This window comes from Melospiza melodia, chromosome 12, assembly GCF_035770615.1.
Source record: "Melospiza melodia melodia isolate bMelMel2 chromosome 12, bMelMel2.pri, whole genome shotgun sequence".
NCBI classification, from domain to species: Eukaryota; Metazoa; Chordata; class Aves; order Passeriformes; family Passerellidae; genus Melospiza; species Melospiza melodia.
In genome coordinates, this window is record NC_086205.1 from 25,414,280 (window position 1) to 25,430,616 (window position 16,337).

Below are 16,337 nucleotides of genomic sequence, written 5' to 3' on the forward strand. Positions count from 1 at the left end.
AAGAAACTAAAAAATATGAGAAGAAAGAAATGAATAATTTATAAGAAATCTCTTTCTTTAACTCATTAAAATGGCCTGACAGTCATGGAAACTTAAGGTTTTTCTTGTTCAAAAAGAAAGAATGCTTGCAGATGAACTTCTAAAAAACTAATCAAAGGAAACTTTTCTCCCTCGTTAAGTTTTTGAAAGAGAAAATCGTTAGTCAAATAGTTTAGATGGAAATTTTTACTACAATGAAATTTAAATTTCCATGAACAGGTGACCAAGAAGAACTAAAACCTGTTAAAAAGTGACTTCACTCCTCGAGTTTCCAATGACAAGTGAGTGATCTCAAAGTCATGATAGATTTCTTTTTTTTTTTTCTGCTTCAAACAGATTTGAAGAGTCAGGGAAGAAATGTGGTTTTCTGTGTGGGGCTGATTTTTGGGGCTCTTTCTGTAGGTGGTGCAAAGACCTAAGAAGGAGAATTGGGGGCTGAAAAGTGGCATTAATATTTAGCAAAATCCTTCATCTGCTTCTTCTGTGTTAAAGCTTCACATTTGTGTTTGTGTTGTTCTCTGTAGCAGTTTCTTTCAAGGCCAGGAGATTTATAGCAGTGGTTGCTTTTTCTTAATAATTTTCAGATCTTCATCATGACTATAAAAACTTGAAACAAAACTTTTAACCACTCTTTTGTTCCTTCAGATTCTGGAAAACAGCAGTGGTGATTATTTTGGCAGGGAAACCTTCCAAGGGATGGGAGGTGTGAGAGAACAGTGTGGGATTTCCCTTCTCACACTTCTGAGTCACCTCCCTGAGATTACCACACCCACTTCAGGCCAGAGTGAAAGTGATCACATTAATATTTAAGGAAAAGTGGGAATGCAGAGTTCTGGCTGTGGTTTTGTCCTGAGTTGAGCTGTCCCAACTGTTTCAATTGGGCTGAAATCTCATTATTGACCCTCCTTTCCCCAAAAGAACTGCTCAGTCTGTGATCAGAAGATGCTGAGCATCACACCCCATCTAGTGCCAGCTGGGGGAACTCCTGGAGAGCCTGTGGCCAAGGTCCTGGACAGAGCATCAGGAATTCCTGGGCAAGAAAAGAGCCAGAGTGGTGCTGAACAGTAATAACTGCATCATCTGTCTCCTCTCTGAGGCTCTGCAAGCAAAGCAATGTGTTCTAAAAAGGACCAATCCTGAAGACCTTGGAGGAGCGCAGCTAAAAACAGAGTTTGATTTTTCCATCTCACAGCTTTCTGATGGGTGAGATTTTTTTCAACTTTTTTTAGTTCTCCAATATTCCATAAATGCATTTTTGGGGGTATGACCCATTGATTTTAACTTCCCCTTAGCTCATTTTTTTTCTACTTGCAATATAAAGCACTGATGGAACAGGTTCATGAGGGCTGGCATCCTGCAGTTATGCCAAACTATTTCTCCTTTTTCTGACTCTTATTTCTAATTTTAAAAACAGTGTGAGTATATTTCCCTGCTCCTGTTGCCGTCCAAATAAATTCAGGGGAAACAAACCAAAGAGACTTCCTGTTTTGAAAAGAAATCTTCCTGTTTGAAAAGAAATCTTGTTTGATCCATCTTTACTATCACAGCTTGGGCTTGCGTTCAGCTTCCAGCCATCACTTGAACTGGATTATTGTGTAACTGCTGTTCCTGGCTTTGCTCTACCCTTAGAAGGTTGTTTTTATCCAATCCTTTTCATCTGACGCTGTTCAAAAATGCCCTGAGGAGCAATTCTTGTTGTTGAGATGGGTACTCTGAGGGTGCTGTGTGTGTGCCTGGGTGTTGGACATGGAACAATGGGATCCTGTTCTGCAGGAGGTGTCACTGACCTGCTGAGCTCAGAAACCTGGGCTGTGTTTGCCAGGCTGTCTGTCAGAGCCCCAGCAGCTCCAAAAACTGAGATTTAGGTTTAATTTGTGCATTTACAGCAAACCCAGTGCATCTCCAAAGCGCTGGATTTACTGCACGACCCAGAGCAGCTGTGCTCCCTTCTGCATCTCTTTGTGCCCAGGAAATCTCAGGCTGGAAATCAAAGAGCCAGGCTGGGAGCTGAGGCTGCTTCATTTGCACAACACCCCTTAAAAGCATTAAATGGTTTCTAAGTGATTGCCTGGACTAAATATACTCCTTTGACAGATTTTTCCAGCTTTGTGCCTTTGTTTGTCAGGAAAGCACAAATGCCTGGAGAGCTCATCCCTTAACCCTGCACATCATTTGTTCCACTGCTTTGGAGGAAGATCTGTGTGAGGAAGGGATGGTGGATCAAGGAGGGGAAAGGGTTTTGTCTTGTGGGGTTTGAACCAGGACAGTCCTGACAATTAAAAAGATAATTTGTACTCTTGATTTAGATTATGGGGAAATCCTGTTCCACACCTGAAACTCTTCTTTGCCCACCAATTTTAATCCTGTTCGTTTCTAGGGTGAAGGAATAAGCAGTAACACTTGCTGGATAAAACCACAACAGAAAATTTAATTATTACAATGCATGATACATTCCCAAAGCCCCAAATTCCAGCCCTGGCCTGGAATTCAGCTTTGTGGGAGATGGGGAGATTGAAGCTCTTGACCAAGAACTGGGCTCTGGTATGGGAATAAATCACATTGATTCTGTTTCCTTCATGGTGGAAAAAGGCCATTCTTTATTCACATAATACACATAATTTTATACAGTTATAATAATATAATAATAACAGTTTATAATATTATACAGTTAAAACAATATTAAATTATATATTATATAATATATAACAAGTATATTTATATAACATATCAATATATCAATATCAATATATCAATATATTCATTATATAATATATAATAAATTTATCATGTAATATATAATAAGTATAATATAAAGATATAATAATATATGATATCTAATATATAAAAACTATATAAAATACTAAGTTTACTTATTATATAATATATAATAAATGAGAATATATAATAAATGTATTATGTAATATCTAATAAATTATTTATTATATAATATCTAATATATAAATATATTATATATAATGCAATATTGTATAATTGAACCTAAACCCAACTGCACAGCTATTCCAAATAAGCTAAAACCTAGGAAACAACAAAAAGCCCCTGTTGCTGGTGTTCATCTTTTTCCCATTGAAAGTCATTGGGTAATGCCTGACATCCTAAATAACAGCTGAGATTTTTTTTTTTTTTTTAACAGAGAGTTCCTATATTTCTAAACTGGCCATGCGCCATAATATTTTGTAGCTGCATGAGGAGCTTATTTCCAAAATATGTGGTTGTAAAATATTTTTAAGGCTTTCTCCAAACTTCTTTTGATAAACAGAAGGCCAATCAATGTGTGATTTTTTTTTTATATGCACTTACATGCCTCTGAATAGAAATTTTAAGTCTCATCTGTTGCTCTTTAAAACATTTCCTAGATCTTTTATATAAAGAGTAGTCAGATTTTCTTTTAGTTGTTTTTCTAAGCCTCTTCTATTTTTTATTCCTAGCAAAAGAAATCTCTACCTTTGTTACTGAGTCTGGCAGCTCACAAGAATGCACAGTTCAAATGAAATTCAGAGTTTTTCCTCCAGAACTTTACTGGATTCAGCAGGGCTCTGGGACGCTGCATAATTTTTCTAGAACAAAATGCAAAGAGGAGTCATAGCTGGGAAAACTGACAGCGCTGGTGTTTTATAAAGGCAATGCTTGTAGTGCTCATTTCTCTGCTGGAGGGCACTGAAGAAATCCTGGGTTGTGAAAGGGGAAGAAGTGGAAGTTTTGGAGGTTTTTGTGTTCCAGTGACAGAAGTGAAACCACCTGTTCAGGAAAGGGAAGAAGCCACTTTGAGAGGGGCTGGTTGTGCTGTTTCACAGCTGGTGATTTTCAGTGTCTCATCCTGTTCCAGTCTCTGACCATACTTTGGCCCCAAAGTGACACCACTTGAAATTTTCTCATTATTTCATTGCCAGCTCTGGGACAAAACTTGTAATTTCCAGCTGTACGTGGTTTTCCTTCCTCTCATGCTGTAGCAATCCAAGAGAGAGGTCGGTCTCCCTGCAACTGGGACCTGCCTCAGCTCCTGCAATTCCTGAGGATATTCTGATAAAATACATCACCCTGCTGACAGCTGTGTGTGAACACACCTTGGCAGATGCTGGAGTTTTGTGGAGGGCTCAGAGCTAGACATCCCTCACCTCCCAATGGTTACCAACTGAATACCATTTCTACAAACTGTGCCTGGTTTTCCCACTTTATCTTCTGCTCAGATAATTTATTCACATTTCTGGTGTCAATAATGCTGTATTGACAATAATGTTGTGTGCACGTAAAATAATCAAACATCTCAAACCAGACCTTGTCAGGAGAACATCAATTTATTGCTTTTGCCAAATGATGCTTAAAGCTCTGCCTAAACTGAGGCACAGAGCTGGTGGGATTTTTGCTGCTTTTTCTCCCCTCCCCTTGGACAAAAAGGAAAGACACAACTTTTATGCACAGCCTGTCCCTGTATCTGTGTCTGCCTTTTTCTTGGCTACAGCTCAAGCCCTTGAACTTGTGACATTCTTTCACCTCCCTGGATCTGTTTCAAGATTAAACTGTGGGGTGTGTCAGCTCTTCAACAGGAATAGGCCCCAAGTTTTCTCCCAGAACCTGTTAGGAAGATGATTTACCTTCTGTCCTAATTGTTTTCCTGCTCAAATAGTTTGTGGTCTAAAAAAGAGCAAAGCTACCAAATATAGCTGAAGAGTCAAAACAAATAATCTCAGATTGAACTTTATTGGCCTCAACGATTAGCAAATACAAATGATGGTGTAAATGTGGAGCTGTGCCCAGTTTGCAAACACAAAGCTTCTGTCCAGGGCTCTGTTGTCTGGCAGCATTTTCTGGGTGAAGTTCTGAGATCTTGGAGTGGGACAGGAGGTCTGGAGTTAATTCCACTTCTGTTCTCTGCCTGGGGACTCTGTGGGTGCCTGTGCTCTTCCCATCCCCTCCCAGTGATGCTGCCCAGGGATTTCCTTCCCCAGGAGGAGATTGGATTCCTGTAAGGGCTGGGAAAGTTCCCCAGACAGTTCAACCCTGAGCTCCTGCCTTCATTAATGAGTATCTTCATTAACATGACTGCCTAATTAGCCACAGACAGAGGTCTCCTACTTTAATCCAGCTACACAGGGCTCCTTGGAAGGCTCCTGCAGGAGTTCTGCCTTGCCAGACAGCCCTGCATAGGAGCAGCCCTTTCTATGACACAACAAGATGGGAGTGTGGTGAAAATGTTTTTTTTCCACAGTAATCTGCCATAACTACATTTCCAGGTTGTTGCAGGTTTTGCAGACCAGACCTTCCCAGGTGAGCCAGTGGTTTGAAAGCAGGCACCTGAGCACTTTGGAGATCCATTTCTCACCTTTTCTTTTTAAAGGGAAGGGGCTTTCATTTTCTCAAATTTTCTTTATTTTCTTTTAAAGGGCAAGGGTTTTTAATTTCTGACTTTTTTTTTTAAGTGGTTCTTTGTGCTTTGCTCTGAGGGTGCCAGTGCTGTTTGGGTGAGTTCAGTGGGCAAAACTCTCTCCTTGTGCTCAGTGTTTCTTGCTCTTGTCCCTTCAACTTCTTCCAGGGACTTCTCCAAGAGAGTCAGAGTTTGATTTCTGCCTGAACTGGGACAGATTTTATGTGGGAACTCAGTGCTGGAGTGTTTGGCTTCTGAGCCTGCTGAGGGATCCCCATGCAGGTGCTAATGGGGAATGGCAAAAGAACCTGTTGGGATTTCTTGCTTTGCCAACCATCCTCCCTTTGCAGAACAGGCTTTCCTGGATATTTTGTGGTCTGAACTATGAAATGTTGGAAATCATGTTGGAATACAGGTGGTGTGGATTTCAGCCTGCCCTGCAATGCTAGGAGTCAGCAGTGATTTTTTTTTTGCCAAGTTGGAACTCGAGAATCAGGAAAAAAGCCCTGATAAAGCATGAACAGAATTGTCTGTGGTAACACCTGGGCTGGGAGTGCTGAGGAATTTGGGTTAATAAGCTCTGCCTGCTGGGCTACCCAGTTTTAGTGCAAATGGTTGTCTGTGCAGCGAATCCACTGCTGAGTTCTGTGCTCCCTTCCTCAGGCCCCAAAAGAGGTTAAGAAGCCCCAGGACCATTCTGCTGAGTGTCTTGGGCCAGATTCATGGATGTGGCCTGGCTATTTTGTGCTGCCCTGCTGATGCAAAGCAGCCATAAACCTGGATTAGTGCAGTGCAGCAGTGGGAGGCTCCAGCACAGAGACAGGATGGCTGCAGCTTGCTCTGATATTTGTTCTCTCAAACTCTGCACACATTAATTGTTCAACTTAATAAAATTGTAATTTAATGCAGTTTGGCTCTTCTGGGAGTCATGAATGTAATAAAATGCTGATTTTTTAATTTTTTTTTTAAAGAGGCCTGGACCTAGGGGTAAGTCTTCATCTGTTTTAATTAGTTATTTCTCATAGCCTTAAGGGGCCTGCCCTTAGCAGGGCAGGATGAAAATGTCATTCCCTGTATCTGCAATTTTGCCCAGATTTGAGAGAACAAGAACAAGAATGAGCACTTGCTGCATGTCTGTGGAAGGAAGAAGGAAGAGTAAGGTTATTTGCATTTTTTGTTTGATTTGTTTTCAAAAAGTTGTATTAATTTTGAGTCAAACAGTGTTAAATCTCAGAGTTTGGGGTCAGCCCTGATCAGCACCTTGGGCTGAGCCCTCGGGGCAGTGGGAGTGAGGATGGGGCTGTCACAAAACCCACCATGAAACAGTGAGCAGCTGACATTAAACAGATTGTAAAATGGAAAGCTTTATTTCCAAACTCTTAAAGTTATATATGAGCCCATTCCAAGGAGAGAATGGAGCATGCACTGCAGTGGGAAGATAAGGCTGGGCTTCCTGCTCCCCACTGCAACACCATGTTTTATACCATCATTTCCTCCTTATTATATTTTATTTGCACTCTATTTCAGCACAACGAACTAAATCTTGGGGGACATAAAAGTTCTGGAAGTGCCTAATAACCAACTTCTTCCCTTTGAAATGCCACAAAAGTTAAGTAAACAGAGCCAAAGTAGATAATATTTTGTTTTCTTTGTAAGTGTAACTACCAGTCCCTCTTTACAGTTGTGCACTTTGCTTTTGTCCAAAGAACAGACAAGGAACAGAGGACAGAATTTAGTAACTTTAACACAGAGTAAACTCATGACCTCAGTGACTTTTTCTTGTATTCTTTAATTGCTTTTTAGTACAGAATTGATGGTATTGCAGATTAAACTCCTAAAGCAATAGAATCAAGTTCTCAGTGATGAATTTTCCAACTTCCCCCATCACACTGGATTAAATATAAGCGATCTCATGTTGGTGCCCTTCCCCTTTTTTATGTAGCTTTGGAGAAACACTTTGAATTTACATAATTTAAAGGCAATCCACATAGAAAATAAAATTAATTACTTTGTTCCTTATGCTGATTTTATTCTCCTGGACTACTCCCAGGCCAGATTCAATGCTGAGCCCTCCAGAGCTGAGCTTTGGGAAGCTGAGCTGAACAATCCAGCAATGTCTGTAGCTCTTTACAGTCATTCTTGTTCTCTTCATATTCAAAGCATCACTCAGGGCTTGTTTATATGCATTACTGTACCTCTTTAAATGAAGGTGTAATTTAAATCAGTTTCATTAAGCTGGTCCAATCGGCTGCTCAGCCACTCTTATTGCAACATAAACTAACTTTATTTCATGTTATTGTAAATCAGCCAGGAACATTGTCAGCTTAAAATGTAATAATCCATTAAATTAGGCTAAAATTGAAACATCCTCACAGGAGTTTGGGCTGGCATGTACCCACTTAAATTAGCTGGAGCAAGTTTATGTGTACACAGAGAATTAGAAATGGAATCCAGCACCTCCTGTGGTAAATTCCATCACCTTGGGGCCAGTCAGTGTCTGAGAAATTGGGATGCAGAGTTGTCTGAGCAGTGCCAGTGGTCAGGGCATGTCTGGGGACCAAATCTGCCCCCTGAATTTATTCCTTTAAATCCTCAGAGGTTCCATTGCTTTGGGTGCTGTCACCAGCCCAGAGATGCTCTGGAAGTTTCCAGCTCCCCACTTGCCAGAAGTTTCCTCTGCATTTTCCCTCTGACTCTTAGATGTGGATGCAGAAAGAGCCTCATGCCAGGAGTGGTGGTTTTGCAGGAGGAACGAGCTGTGGTTTATTAATCACACAGAATTCACAGAATAAAAAGGTTGGAAGAGACCTTCAAGATCATCGAGTCCAGCCCAGCCCCAACAGCTCAACCCTGGCCCCCAGTGCCACATCCAGGCTTTGTTAAACACACCCAGGGATGGGGACTCCACCACCTCCCTGGGCAGCCATTCCAATATTTTATCACTTTTTCAGTGAAAAACTTTCTCCTAACCTCCAACCTCTATTTCCCTTGGTGCAGCTTGAGGCCGTGTCCTCTGGTTCTGGCAGTTGTTGCCTGCTTTGCCCCAGGATATTTAGGAGGGAAATATTCAGGTACAAAGTGGTAAAAATCACCTTTTCTCTACCTGGGAAGTTCACAGCTCCAGCTGTGCTTTGGCACAGCTCTCATCAGCAGAGAAATACTCCAATGTTTCTCTTCCCTACCACTGATTTCTTCTTCTGAGTAGCCACTTTAACAGAACTGTGTGTTCAGCAACATCTACTGATTTAGCCACTAAACTTTCCTTTTGTTACTTGAAATGAATGTATGAAAGGTGCATTTTGGGGGCTGTAGTTTTCCTCCACCTAATTTAGGTCCAAGTTTAACTTTTTCTCCTCGGCTGCAGGAGTAGGGGCAGAGGAAGGGGTGGAGAAGAACCCTGGTGATACCAAAGCTGAAATCATCACTGAAAGCGTCCCTGGGCTCTCCAGAGCAGTGTCATTGTCAGGCTCACAGCAGCTAAAAATCTCCAAACCTCAGCCTCACCACAGGGGCAGCTGCTTGGTGTCACATTGATACCAAACAAGCAGGAACTAAAGCAAATTCTCCATGTTTTGTTTGTTGTGGATTGGCTTTTTTAAATTTTGGATTTCTCATGGTTCCATGTCAGCAGCAGTGAGAACATGCAGACAGCTTTTTCCTGTATTTTTATTTTCTGTGTGCTGTGAAAAAGCACAAGAGGCGTTTAGGCTTCAGTCACTCCCACTGCTTGTGTGCTGGGTGTGATTTGCATCAGAATAGGTATTTTTCCTTTTTATCTGTAAATTCATTTACATAATATTCATCAGTATGCAAGTTGTGCTGGTGAAAGGATTGCTGGCATGTGGAGAGATACCTCAGGTTTTCAGCTTATTGTTCAGGCAACAAGTATATGAAGGTGCAGGTTGCTAATTATAGTGTACACCTTGTCAGTTCCACAGGCTTTATCCTATAGAAAAAGGGCTTTATTAAATTTCTGCGGTATTATTTTGTCACCAGCAACCCTGAAGTATTAGGCTATGAGACTTTTTTTAAGTATAAAAAAAAAGCCAGCATCAATTTCAAGATGAAATTGAATCCAGGCTCTTGACAGGCAAATCTGTGAATTTTGGGAATACCTGACTGCAAGCCCCAAGTACATTTTGCCAGCCTAGAAAATGGGACATTTAAAACAAAAAAAGTTAAAATGTTTGCTGTATTGTTCATGGGAGGTTCTAGAAAGGGAATCCTTTCTTCCATCAGTTTCTGAATTCAGGTGGGGTTTGTACCAGGTGAGTTAGAGGAACAGTCTGAGGATCCCTTACCTTGGGTTTAATAGTGCTAAATCAGGAGGTACAAAGAAAGTCAAGTTGCTTTTGTGCTCAAGAAGCCTGAAGAAAAATGATGTTTTAAGGGGTAACAGAACTTTTGTCAACTTTGAATATTTCGTAGCTGGAAAACCAAATAGTTTTAATTTTTTTTTTTTTTTTAAGAAATGGCAGTTTGCTGCTGGGTTGGTTGCCTTTTGTCTCATTGATGACTTCTGCTTTGAATTTTAGGATGAATGAACTCTCGAATGTTTACAGCTCCTCAAGGAGAATATACATTGGTGTTATGTGTTATGCATCTTCAGAGACCTTTGCTATTTCAGGAGTCTTTCTTTACTGTCAGTCACGTGTAGCTTTTGAACTTTTTATTTTTTGGTGATATTTTCAATATACTTTAAGCTGCTGTAAAGAAAAGAGATCTTTGTGCTGTCCCTTGTAGCCACTGGTTCTTCAGTGACCCCAAATCTCAGTAGGATCAGGAAAAATCTTGCTTCCAACCCAAAATATTTGTCTGGTGCCAGAACCATCCCGTGGTACCTGCAGCTCTATTGTGTAGTCAGGAATTTCTGGTGTTGTGGGATGGAGGGGTTAAACTCAGATGAGCTAAAATGTGCCATGGAGCACAGATTGTCTATGGGAGCATTCCAGGTTCAGCCTCACTTCTGAGTCGCCAGGGGAGCCACAGCCTCCAGCTCTGTGGCTTCCTCACCACGTGAGCTCCTGCACTCCGAGGCTGGAATCTGCTTTTGGCTTTTTACAGCACTCTGTAGAAACATGAAATAAAGAGAACAAAGTGTTCTGGATAATCTGGATACTCAACAGGAAGGGGGAAAAAATCTCCAGTGAGCCAACAGTAAAGAAAACCGCCCCCTCTTTTTTTGTCTTTTGGAACAAGAACCACAATCCTGGTTGCTCTTTTCTGTGGCATTCATGGGATGGCAGCAGGTGAAGAGGAGCAATCACTGCACAGGGCTTATTATTAAAAATTAATAAGTAAATTCTTATTGGTTTAAATTGTGAGTTGGCCTTTCCTCTCTCAGAAACAAAAATGCACTTACAAAAGTACAAAGTGCATCAATTAAGGTCTCAAATAATAAGGTTGTATTCCATGATCTCAGAGATCTTTTCCAACCTTATTCAGAGAATCGCAGACAGGTTTTAAGTCATAATTAACGACAACATTCATAACTGAGGTAGTTGTTTGCTTTGCAGAGTTGAACAGAATTATTCAGACTTTTCTTGTCTTCTGTGTAGATTTTTTTTATCAGATATGCATTTTAAGGCTTCTGTTTGTCAAATTTTGTCTTTGTTACTATTCTGGCCAAGCTGTTTATTTTTGCCAAGTAGCTGATACCTGGTTGATTTATTAGATATGTTGCCAGCTCAACTCCTTATTCTGTTAACTACTCATGTCTTGAATTTATTTGACAGTGCTGATGAAAGTGGGAAAATTGATGTAATTCTGCTCAAGCCAATTCCTACAGAGAGAGCTGAATTGTGGCTTGGAGGAGAGCTCCTTTCCCCTTCATATGAAAATGTCATCCTTTGGTACAGCTGAGCTTTAAGAACTCGGAGATCTCAGAGCAAAACAAGCGGATGTGGCACTTGAGGGTGTGGTTTAATGAGGAACATGACTGATGGTTGGACTGGATGAGCTTAAAGGTCTTTCCCAGCCTTAATAACTCCATGATAGTGTGATTCAGTGCTGGGCTGTGTGTGTCCATATCTATTTGTGTTAATAATAATAATTTTTTTGGGCAGGTATTGAGGAAAAGAAGGGCTGGGAGTTCTTTGATCAAAGAGAAGACTCCACTCTAGAAGGATTTATGAGCCAAGATCCTTGTGCTGAAATGAAAACTCTCCAGCAGTTGCCTGGGCTCTTAGAGCATGTCCTTAAACCTCTCCTTCTGCAGAGCAGCAGCTGAATGTGCCCTCTAAAATGTTAATTTTCCTTAATAATTCCATGATTATGTGATTCAGTTCTGGGCTGTGTGTGTCCATATCTATTTGTGTTAATAATAATAATAATAATAATAATAATAATAATAATAATAATAATAATAATAATAATAATTTTTGGGGCAGGTATTGAGGAAAAGAAGGGCTGGGCGTTCTTTGATCGAAGAGAAGACTGCACTCTAGAAGGATTTATGTGCCAAGATCCGCGTGCTGAAATGAAAACTCTCCAGCCTGGGCTCTTAGAGCACATCCTTAAACCTCTCCTTGTGGAGAAACAGCAGCTGAACATGCCTTGGAAAATGTTAATTGGGCTCTGCCCCTCCGTGGTTTGAATCAGGGAGATGCTGATGCCTCATCCCAAGGGAATTCCCATTACTGGGCTCCCCAGTTCAGTCAGGACCAGAGGCACCTCTTTTACTGGGAGATGTGGCTGATCAATGGAGCAGGCAGCTCAATCAGCAGCTGGTGAGGCTCAGTCCCCAGGGAGTGTGGAGAAGCTGCTCCTGCTCTGTGTATGCAGTGTGAGTGTGGAATTACAGAAATGTTTATTGAGCCAGCAAAGGCTGGACTTGGGAATGGAATGGCTTCTGTCTTAAATGGGATCTCATAACACCAGGATCAATAAAACCCTTATGCCAAGTGAATCCTAAAGGTGATTGTGTATCTCTGAGCTGTTTGCTGCCTGCTTTATGTTCTCAGCTTGGTGCAGATACAAAAAACCCCCACTAAAACCTCTAATTTAAGTAAATTTCTTTTCATCTTGGCTTGATAAATGAAGCTCTTTTGAAGGTATCATGTACTTGAATACATTTAAAGGGTGACAAGGTCTTATCTATTTTGGAAGAGTGCGAGGTTGGAAATGATAAGATTTGATTTAATTTATATTTAATTTGCAATGCATATTCGTTTTGTATATATAGTTCAAATTACATGCTCATGTAGTATACATCCTTAATTTGTCCTGCATATTTATTTTGTAAATGGTATTAACTTTGGGTTTAATTTTTTCAAGAAGCAAGGCAGCTAAATATCACATTTTTTTGTCTTTATACCTGTGTTAGCAGGTGGGAGGCCGAGCTCTCTGGGCAGTTTGAAGATGTGGCTCCTCTCGGTACTTCACGTTCTGTGAAACCACTTGGTGAGTTCTTCCTTCTTTCACTTCTAGTTCCATGATCTTTTAAACTCTCTGGCCTCGATGCAGAACTTTTTGGCATGTGTGTGAGACATCCAGGAGGAATTTTAATAGGAATAATTTTTTATCAATTCAATATGAGTCATAAATAATTGTTCAGTAGCAGAGTGTTCGTTGCACTCTCCAAAGCTTCCTTCTTCCTCCATGACATTTTATGGAATGCTGACTGATCAGAAGGATTTTGAAATGACTGAAGCTTTCCTCCACCATTCGTGAACATCTATGCATTATTAATCTGTGCTACAAAACTGGTGAAGTACTCAGTTTATTTTCACAGCCGTGGAATACAAATAATTTTCACTCGTGAATGGGATTTCCTCTCACTCTACAGGGTGTTTTTTACACTGCAAAAGTTCTTCTAGACTTCTTGTACGTTTATAATTGTGTTGTAAAAAAGCAGAATCAATCATCTGGAAAGACTGATGTCAAAAGAAACTAAATAATAGCCTCAGTTCTTCATATTTTGTCTTGTTTCTGTACAAGAGCTGAAAACTCAAACTTGTAAATATGCATCTAAAGATGCCCAGTGCTAATTTTATTGTGTGTAGGATGGACTGAGAAAATCAACAAGGATTTGGGCTTTACAGTCTCTTTCTCATTAATACATTTTGGCTTCTGGAATAATGTACTGGGAGGATGGATCAAAATAAGTGTTGCAATGCATTTCCATAGACAGGAAAACACTGTCAGGAAAATTGCTTTATGTATATATTTATACACACTTAAAAAATACATATGCATGAAAATAGCAAAATGTGTCTCCTAGGCTGAATCAGTGCCTTAAGTAAGGACTGTTCAGGTGTTTTGACAAGGGGAGTGTGGGTCTGTGCACATTTACATTACTTCTGAAAAGCTTTAAAATGCTTCATCTTCCATCTCGTTCTCACCTCAATTCCCAGTGAGCCTTTCCCATCCCAGTTCTGAGGTTCTAATCCCAGGGTGTTGGTGTGGGAAGAGACCTTAAAGCTCATCCATGGCAGGGACACCTTTCACTGTCCCAGGTGATCCTTGGACACTTGCAGGGATGGGGAGCCTGGACAGCTCTCTGGAGCTGCTCAAAACCAGGCTGGATGGTCCTGTAGCTCAATCTTCTGGGCTTGCCTCCTTTTCACTCATTTCCTGAGCAGTTCTGAGTCCTATCCAACCCTTGAAGATCAGATTATATTACTGAGAATTTCCTCTGCTTCTGTTGTTTTGCATCCTCAAAGAGGGCTCTGCCCCACTCTGCTCCTCAGCTTTCCCCACTTTTCTTTCCTTTCTCTGCTCTCTCCTTCCTCTTCTCCATTTTATCCTCCTGCCTTTGAGCTGAGCAGCAAATATCCTCATGATATTTACAGGAGGGGTAGTATTTGGAGAGCTCTTTGTTTGGTATTTCCATTGGAAATACCACAAGCAGTCATGTTTCCATGATATTTCCATTGACATTAACTTCAGGACGACTTCCTTTAATCAGGTTTAGTGGGGAGGAAGCTTCATATTCCTTGTCAGCTTTGTGTGTTTGCTTTGTCCCTTTTAAAATCATGTGGCAAATGAACCAGGAGGAAAAGATCACAATCAGTTGGCTTGTCTTTATTCAGAGTGAAAACTAAAACAAATGTAGCTTCAGCAGCAGCTCGTGTACAGGGAGAACATATTGAGGTGATTTAAATATTTATAGATGTAAAAATCTTCAGCTGCTGAAAGACTGCATGAAAGAGGAGACATCTCCTAATGCTTGAAAACTAACAAATAATGTGACATGAGGTTTTAATTGTTGTCCAGGCATAAAATGCCTTATTTTAAGGCCTGACTTGCTATTTACTCAATCAACGTAATCAATATTTATAGGCTAAAAATTCAACTTAATTTGTGGTCTTCTGCATAAAAATTCTATCAACAACAAACCAAACCACCTGGAATGTTGAATTTATTGAGAAAAAGTGGGCTTGTACTAGGACAAAACGTTAGTTTTAATCCTGAAGAAGAAGTAAATAGATTATATTGGACAAGAATTGAGAGTAATTAACTTCTGCATTTCCACTGTGCAGCTGCAGTGCATGGTGCCTGGAAGAATGGTTTCTGTGGAATTAGGCAGGAGACCTGGATTCTGTTCCTGGCATTTTCACAAATTTACTGAATTTCTCCAAGTCAGTCATTTAATCTCTGTAGTGAAGTAAAATAACTCCTCTACTTCATGGGAATATGAAATGAATATTAAATTAATGACTGGGGGAGCCAGGAGCAATGTTGGCTGTGCACATGTTTAGCTAAATCAATGCTTTAGGATGCACATTTGCATAAAACCATACTGGAAAATTAGTCAGAGCTAGCCAGGCAGTCTGGGTTTGGCCTGGGTAATGTTTTACCTTAATTTACACCTGACAGAAATTATAGGGCCAAATGGATTGGAAGGTGGCTGAAATATTGCCCAGTTTAAAAGGAAATTGCATCTTATTGTAGCAGGTGCTTGGTAAAATACCAGTGAATCAAAATATTGAACCATTTGAAGTTCCTCAGTTTCTTCCCAGGGACTTTGACAGGATTTGGGATTGTTTGGGAACACTGGTGTCCTGTGATGACTGGAATCCATCTGACAACAGAACCCTATTTTTACCCACAGTTTCCTGAAAGGTGAACTCAACATGACACAGAAACACAGAGTAGAAGGAAAGATTAAAATATCTTGCAGTATTGAAACTGCAACGTGATTTCCAGAACAGGAGTTCCAATTTTATTTATGCTTTTAGAGGAGCTTTGGAATTTTCCTTTGATTTTATCCCGTAATTTTGAATTTTCCTGAAAAGCTCAGAAGTCCAAGAGTTCCTGTGAAAATCCAGCCAGTGCAAGGAACCTTTGAAGGAGGAGGGTAGGTTTAATGGGATATTGGGAAGGAATTGTCCCCTGTGAGGGCTGGAATTCCCAGAGAAGCTGTGGCTGCCCCTGGATCCCTGGAAGTGCCCAAGGCCAGGCTGGATGAGGCTTGGAGCGCCTGGGACAGTGGAAGGTGGGATGGGATGAGATGGGATGGGATGGGATTTAATGTCCCTTCCAACCCAAACCATCCTGGGTTTCTCCAAGGAGCAGGAGCACTGTTTTTCCAGAGGATAGATAGGAAAATGCCATTAGATAGGGAGAAGATAAGGATCTTGAAGCCTGGAAAAGCTTTGGCTAAAGATTCTTCTCGGATGCTCCAGTCTCTTCAGCAAACTTGCTCTGCATCTTTTAATGCAGAACATGGTGCCTTTGCATTAACATGCGGCAGTGTTCTTGTATGCCTTTTAATCAATTTTTTAATTAGAAGATAATTATGTTCTATACCTTTAATCTGACAGATCTGACTGAAATTGTCGAGCAGTTCCAGAAATTCCTGAGGAGCCTGCATGCAACCCACAGACCTGGAGAAAAGTCAGTTATACTTTTAACTCAGATTATTTTGTGTTTTATTTTTCTACTTTTAACTCAGATTATTTTGTGTTTTATTTTT